This window comes from Procambarus clarkii, chromosome 78, assembly GCF_040958095.1.
Source record: "Procambarus clarkii isolate CNS0578487 chromosome 78, FALCON_Pclarkii_2.0, whole genome shotgun sequence".
Lineage (NCBI taxonomy): Eukaryota > Metazoa > Arthropoda > Malacostraca > Decapoda > Cambaridae > Procambarus > Procambarus clarkii.
The window spans coordinates 35,381-44,635 of NC_091227.1; positions in this window are offsets into that span (position 1 = coordinate 35,381).

The window sequence follows — 9,255 nt, forward strand, 5'->3', positions numbered from 1 at the left end:
TGTTTGCATCATTTTTATCGTATATTTCGATAGACTGAAAATATCGTATATTTCAGTCTATTTCCATAGACTGAAAATTCACAAAAACGTTGAAAAACGGCAAAATATTGCCTAATTCGATGATATTTTGTTTAAATCAAATAAAGGAAAAGGGGATGATAAACGTCAAAATATTGCTAAATTCGATGATTTTTCGTACGAAACAAAATGCAAGAAAACTTGCTTAAAATGCAATATTATGCGAAATTCTGAGATTTGAAGGCCAAATCACATATCGTGATACTACATGAAATAGTATCGACATATTGGTAAAAATGAATATATTTGCGTAATATCAAACTACATGATTAACGTGAGAAAGTCACTATTTTACCATATTTGAGGATTTTACCTTCAAATCATAGAGCGAGGTTTCGTATTATTTAGTTCCAAGAAAAGACATATGACAATGTTGTTTCCAATGCAAATGATAAAAAACAATGTGTTTTCATTAGAAATAACTAAAATGTTCTTGATTTTCCGTTTATATTAACGAGGGAAGATGTACACGTAAAACCGCTCTAATCCGGCTGAAACGTCGATATATGCAATAAAAACCGAACTTCTCCCCTTTTCAATATCTTACTCAGTATTTTAACGACAAACAAATAGATGATTGAAAATGAAGTATTTAAGGTTATTATCTAATCAATTATGTGTTTGCATCATTATTATCGTATATATATGAATTAATACCCATGGACTGAAAATTCACAAAAACGTGGAAAACGGCAAAATATTGCCTAATTCGATGATATTTTGTTTAAATCACATGAAGGAAAAGGGGATGATAAACGTCAAAATATTGCTAAATTCGATGATTTTTCGTACGAAACAAAATGCAAGAAAACTTGCTTAAAATGCAATATTATGCGAAATTCTGAGATTTCAAGGCCAAATCCCATATCGTGATTCTACATGAAATGGTATCGAAATATTGATAAAAATGAATATATTTACGTAATATCAAACTACATGAAAAACGTGAAAAAAGTCACTATTTAACCATATTAGAGGGTTTTAACTTCAAATCATAGAGCGAGGTTTCGTATTATTTTGATCTCAGAAAAGACATATGAAAATGTTGTTTCCAATACAAATGATAAAAATCAAAGTGTTTTCATTAGAATTAACTAAAATGTTCCTGATTTTCCGTTTATATTACCGATGGAAGATGTATACGAAAATCGCTCTATTCCGGCTGAAACGTCGATATATGCAATAAAAACAGAACTTCTCCCCTTTTCAATATCTTACTCAGTATTTTACCGAGAAACAAATAGTTGATTGAAAATGAAGTATTTAAGGTTATTATCTAAACAATTATGTGTTATTATCATAATAATTATCATTTTTATCGTATATATAATGAATTAATACCCATTGACTGAAAATTCACAAAAACGTGGAAAAACGGAAAAAATATTGCCTAATTCGATGATATTTTGTTTAAATCAAATAAAGGAAAGGGGATGATAAACGTCAAAATATTGCAAAATTCGATGATTTTTCGTACGAAATAAAATGCAAGAAAACTTGCTTAAAATGCAATATTATGCGAAATTCTGAGATTTGAAGGCCAAATCACATATCGTGATACTACATGAAATAGTATCGAAATATTGGTAAAAATGAATATATTTACGTATTATCAAACTACATGAAAAACGTGAAAAATGTCACTATTTAACCATATTTGAGGATTTTAACTTCAAATCATAGAGCGAGGTTTCGTATTATTTAGATCCAAGAAAAGACATATGACAATGTTGTTTCCAATACAAATGATAAAAATCAATGTGTTTTCATTAGAATTAACTAAAATGTTCCTGATTTTCCGTTTATATTACCGATGCAAGATGTACACGTAAAACCGCTCTAATCCGGCTGAAACGTCGATATATGCAATAAAAACCGAACTTCTCCCCTTTTCAATATCTTACTCGGTATTTTAACGAGAAACAAATAATTGATTGAAAATGAAGTATTTAAGGTTATTATTTAATCAATTATGTGTTTGCATCATTTTTATCGTATATATAATGAATTAATACCCATAGACAGAAAATTCACAAAAACGTTGAAAAACGGCAAAATATTGCCTAATTCGATGACATTTTGTTTATATCAAATAAAGGAAAAGGGGACGATAAACGTCAAAATATTGCTAAATTCGATGATTTTTCGTACGAAACAAAATGCAAGAAAACTTGCTTAAAATGCAATATTATGCGAAATTCTGAGATTTGAAGGCCAAACCACATATCGTGATACTACATGAAATAGTATCGAAATATTGGTAAAAATGAATATATTTGCGTAATATCAAACTACATGATTAACGTGAGAAAGTCACTATTTTACCATATTTGAGGATTTTACCTTCAAATCATAGAGCGAGGTTTCGTATTATTTAGTTCCAAGAAAAGACATATGACAATGTTGTTTCCAATACAAATGATAAAAAACAATGTGTTTTCATTAGAAATAACTAAAATGTTCTTGATTTTCCGTTTATATTAACGACGGAAGATGTACACGTAAAACCGCTCTAATCCAGCTGAAACGTCGATATATGCAATAAAAACCGAACTTCTCCCCTTCTCAATATTTTACTCAGTATTTTAACGATGATTGAAAATGAAGTATTTAAGGTTATTATCTAATTATTTATGTGTTTGCATCATTTTTATCGTATATATATGAATTAATACCCATGGACGGAAAATTAACAAAAACGTGGAAAACGGCAAAATATTGCCTAATTCGATGATATTTTGTTTGAATCACATGAAGGAAAAGGAGATGATAAACGTCAAAATATTGCTAAATTCCATGATTTTTCGTACGAAACAAAATGCAAGAAAACTTGCTTAAAATGCAATATTATTCGAAATATTGAGATTTGAAGGCCAAATCACATATCGTGATACTACATGAAATAGTATCGAAATATTGGTAAAAATGAATATATTTACGTAATATCAAACTACATGAAAAACGTGAAAAAAGTCACTATTTAACCATATATGAGGTTTTTAACTTCAAATCATAGAGCGAGGTTTCGTATTATTTAGATCCAAGAAAAGACATATGACAATGTTGTTTCCAATACAAATGATAAAAATCAATGTGTTTTCATTAGAATTAACTAAAATGTTCCTGATTTTCCGTTTATATTACCGATGCAAGATGTACACGTAAAACCGCTCTAATCCGGCTGAAACGTCGATATATGCAATAAAAACCGAACTTCTCCCCTTTTCAATATCTTACTCAGTATTTTAACGAGAAACAAATAATTGATTGAAAATGAAGTATTTAAGGTTATTATTTAATCAATTATGTGTTTGCATCCTTTTTATCGTATATATAATGAATTAATACCCATAGACAGAAAATTCACAAAAACGTTGAAAAACGGCAAAATATTGCCTAATTCGATGATATTTTGTTTAAATGAAATAAAGGAAAAGGGGATGATAAACGTCAAATTATTGCTAAATTCGATGATTTTTCGTACGAAACAAAATGCAAGAAAACTTGCTTAAAATGCAATATTATGCGAAATTCTGAGATTTGAAGGCCAAATCACATATCTTGATACTACATGAAATAGTATCGAAATATTGGTAAAAATGAATATATTTACGTATTATCAAACTACATGAAAAACGTGAAAAATGTCACTATTTAACCATATTTGAGGATTTTAACTTCAAATCATAGAGCGAGGTTTCGTATTATTTAGATCCAAGAAAACACATATGACAATGTTGTTTCCAATACAAATGATAAAAATAAATGTGTTTTCATTAGAATTAACTAAAATGTTCCTGATTTTCCGTTTATATTACCGATGGAAGATGTACACGTAAAACCGCTCTATTCCGACTGAAACGTCGATATATGCAATAAAAACAGAACTTCTCCCATTTTCAATATCTTACTCAGTATTTTAACGAGAAACAAATAGTTGATTGAAAATGAAGTATTTAAGGTTACTATCCAATCAATTATGTGTTTGCATCATTTTTATCGTATATATATGAATTAATACCCATGGACTGAAAATTCACAAAAACGTGGAAAACGGCAAAATATTGCCTAATTCGATGATATTTTGTTTAAATCACATGAAGGAAAAGGGGATGATAAACGTCAAAATATTGCTAAATTCGATGATTTTTCGTACGAAACAAAATGCAAGAAAACTTGCTTAAAATGCAATATTATGCGAAATTCTGAGATTTGAAGGCCAAATCACATATCGTGATACTACATGAAATAGTATTGAAATATTGGTAAAAATGAATATATTTGCGTAATATCAAATTACATGATTAACGTGAAAAAGTCACTATTTTACCATATTTGAGGATTTTACCTTCAAATCATAGAGCGAGGTTTCGTATTATTTAGTTCCAAGAAAAGACATATGACAATGTTGTTTTCAATACAAATGATAAAAAACAATGTGTTTTCATTAGAAATAACTAAAATGTTCTTGATTTTCCGTTTATATTAACGACGGAAGATGTACACGTAAAACCGCTCTAATCCAGCTGAAACGTCGATATATGCAATAAAAACCGAACTTCTCCCCTTCTCAATATTTTACTCAGTATTTTAACGATGATTGAAAATGAAGTATTTAAGGTTATTATCTAATTATTTATGTGTTTGCATCATTTTTATCGTATATATATGAATTAATACCCATGGACGGAAAATTAACAAAAACGTGGAAAACGGCAAAATATTGCCTAATTCGATGATATTTTGTTTGAATCACATGAAGGAAAAGGAGATGATAAACGTCAAAATATTGCTAAATTCCATGATTTTTCGTACGAAACAAAATGCAAGAAAACTTGCTTAAAATGCAATATTATTCGAAATATTGAGATTTGAAGGCCAAATCACATATCGTGATACTACATGAAATAGTATCGAAATATTGGTAAAAATGAATATATTTACGTAATATCAAACTACATGAAAAACGTGAAAAAAGTCACTATTTAACCATATATGAGGTTTTTAACTTCAAATCATAGAGCGAGGTTTCGTATTATTTAGATCCAAGAAAAGACATATGACAATGTTGTTTCCAATACAAATGATAAAAATCAATGTGTTTTCATTAGAATTAACTAAAATGTTCCTGATTTTCCGTTTATATTACCGATGCAAGATGTACACGTAAAACCGCTCTAATCCGGCTGAAACGTCGATATATGCAATAAAAACCGAACTTCTCCCCTTTTCAATATCTTACTCAGTATTTTAACGAGAAACAAATAATTGATTGAAAATGAAGTATTTAAGGTTATTATTTAATCAATTATGTGTTTGCATCCTTTTTATCGTATATATAATGAATTAATACCCATAGACAGAAAATTCACAAAAACGTTGAAAAACGGCAAAATATTGCCTAATTCGATGATATTTTGTTTAAATGAAATAAAGGAAAAGGGGATGATAAACGTCAAATTATTGCTAAATTCGATGATTTTTCGTACGAAACAAAATGCAAGAAAACTTGCTTAAAATGCAATATTATGCGAAATTCTGAGATTTGAAGGCCAAATCACATATCTTGATACTACATGAAATAGTATCGAAATATTGGTAAAAATGAATATATTTACGTATTATCAAACTACATGAAAAACGTGAAAAATGTCACTATTTAACCATATTTGAGGATTTTAACTTCAAATCATAGAGCGAGGTTTCGTATTATTTAGATCCAAGAAAACACATATGACAATGTTGTTTCCAATACAAATGATAAAAATAAATGTGTTTTCATTAGAATTAACTAAAATGTTCCTGATTTTCCGTTTATATTACCGATGGAAGATGTACACGTAAAACCGCTCTATTCCGACTGAAACGTCGATATATGCAATAAAAACAGAGCTTCTCCCATTTTCAATATCTTACTCAGTATTTTAACGAGAAACAAATAGTTGATTGAAAATGAAGTATTTAAGGTTACTATCCAATCAATTATGTGTTTGCATCATTTTTATCGTATATATATGAATTAATACCCATGGACTGAAAATTCACAAAAACGTGGAAAACGGCAAAATATTGCCTAATTCGATGATATTTTGTTTAAATCACATGAAGGAAAAGGGGATGATAAACGTCAAAATATTGCTAAATTCGATGATTTTTCGTACGAAACAAAATGCAAGAAAACTTGCTTAAAATGCAATATTATGCGAAATTCTGAGATTTGAAGGCCAAATCACATATCGTGATACTACATGAAATAGTATTGAAATATTGGTAAAAATGAATATATTTGCGTAATATCAAATTACATGATTAACGTGAAAAAGTCACTATTTTACCATATTTGAGGATTTTACCTTCAAATCATAGAGCGAGGTTTCGTATTATTTAGTTCCAAGAAAAGACATATGACAATGTTGTTTCCAATACAAATGATAAAAAACAATGTGTTTTCATTAGAAATAACTAAAATGTTCTTGATTTTCCGTTTATATTACCGATGCAAGATGTACACGTAAAACCGCTCTAATCCGGCTGAAACGTCGATATATGCAATAAAAACCGAACTTCTCCCCTTCTCAATATTTTACTCAGTATTTTAACGACAAACAAATAGATGATTGAAAATGAAGTATTTAAGGTTATTATCTAATCAATTATGTGTTTGCATCATTTTTATCGTATATATATGAATTAATACCCATGGACGGAAAATTCACAAAAACGTGGAAAACGGCAAAATATTGCCTAATTCGATGATATTTTGTTTGAATCACATGAAGGAAAAGGAGATGATAAACGTCAAAATATTGCTAAATTCCATGATTTTTCGTACGAAACAAAATGCAAGAAAACTTGCTTGAAATGCAATATTATTCGAAATTCTGAGATTTCAAGGCCAAATCACATATCGTGATACTACATGAAATAGTATCGAAATATTGGTAAAAATGAATATATTTACGTAATATCAAACTACATGAAAAACGTGAAAAAAGTCACTATTTAACCATATATGAGGATTTTAACTTCAAATCATAGAGCGAGGTTTCGTATTATTTAGATCCAAGAAAAGACATATGACTGTTGTTTCCAATACAAATGATAAAAATCAATGTGTTTTCATTAGAATTAACTAAAATGTTCCTGATTTCCCGTTTATATTACCGATGCAAGATGTTCACGTAAAACCGCTCTAATCCGGCTGAAACGTCGATATATGCAATAAAAACCGAACTTCTCCCCTTTTCAATATCTTACTCGGTATTTTAGCGAGAAACAAATAATTGATTGAAAATGAAGTACTTAAGGTTATTATTTAATCAATTATGTATTTGCATCATTTTTATCGTATATATAATGAATTAATACCCATAGACAGAAAATTCACAAAAACGTGGAAAACGGCAAAATATTGCCTAATTCGATGATATTTTGTTTAAATCAAATAAAGGAAAAGGGGATGATAAACGTCAAAATATTGCTAAATTCGATGATTTTTCGTACGAAACAAAATGCAAGAAAACTTGCTTAAAATGCAATATTATGCGAAATTCTAAAATTTGAAGGCCAAATCACATATCGTGATACTACATGAAATAGTATTGAAATATTGGTAAAAATTAATATATTTGCGTAATATCAAATTACATGATTAACGTGAAAAAGTCACTATTTTACCATATTTGAGGATTTTACCTTCAAATCATAGAGCGAGGTTTCGTATTATTTAGTTCCAAGAAAAGACATATGACAATGTTGTTTCCAATACAAATGATAAAAAACAATGTGTTTTCATTAGAAATAACTAAAATGTTCTTGATTTTCCGTTTATATTAACGAGGGAAGATGTACACGTAAAACCGCTCTAATCCAGCTGAAACGTCGATATATGCAATAAAAACCGAACTTCTCCCCTTCTCAATATTTTACTCAGTATTTTAACGACAAACAAATAGATGATTGAAAATGAAGTATTTAAGGTTATTATCTAATCAATTATGTGTTTGCATCATTTTTATCGTATATATATGAATTAATACCCATGGACGGAAAATTAAAAAAAACGTGGAAAACGGCAAAATATTGCCTAATTCCATGATATTTTGTTTGAATCACATGAAGGAAAAGGAGATGATAAACGTCAAAAAATTGCTAAATTCCATGATTTTTCGTACGAAACAAAATGCAAGAAAACTTGCTTAAAATGCAATATTATGCGAAATATTGAGATTTGAAGGCCAAATCACATATCGTGATACTACATGAAATAGTATCGAAATATTGGTAAAAATGAATATATTTACGTAATATCAAACTACATGAAAAACGTGAAAAAAGTCACTATTTAACCATATATGAGGATTTTAACTTCAAATCATAGAGCGAGGTTTCGTATTATTTAGATCCAAGAAAAGACATATGACAATGTTGTTTCCAATACAAATGATAAAAATCAATGTGTTTTCATTAGAATTAACTAAAATGTTCCTGATTTTCCGTTTATATTACCGGTGCAAGATGTACACGTAAAACCGCTCTAATCCGGCTGAAACGTCGATATATGCAATAAAAACCGAACTTCTCCCCTTTTCAATATCTTACTCGGTATTTTAACGAGAAACAAATAATTGATTGAAAATGAAGTATTTAAGGTTATTATTTAATCAATTATGTGTTTGCATCATTTTTATCGTATATATAATGAATTAATACCCATAGACAGAAAATTCACAAAAACGTTGAAAAACGGCAAAATATTGCCTAATTCGATGATATTTTGTTTAAATCAAATAAAGGAAAAGGGGATGATAAACGTCAAAATATTGCTAAATTCGATGATTTTTCGTACGAAACAAAATGCAAGAAAACTTGCTTAAAATGCAATATTATGCGAAATTCTGAGATTTGAAGGCCAAATCACATATCGTGATACTACATGAAATAGTATCGAAATATTGGTAAAAATGAATATATTTGCGTAATATCAAACTACATGATTAACGTGAAAAAGTCACTATTTTACCATATTTGAGGATTTTACCTTCAAATCATAGAGCGAGGTTTCGTATTATTTAGTTCCAAGAAAAGACATATGACAATGTTGTTTCCAATACAAATGATAAAAAACAATGTGTTTTCATTAGAAATAACTAAAATGTTCTTGATTTTCCGTTTATA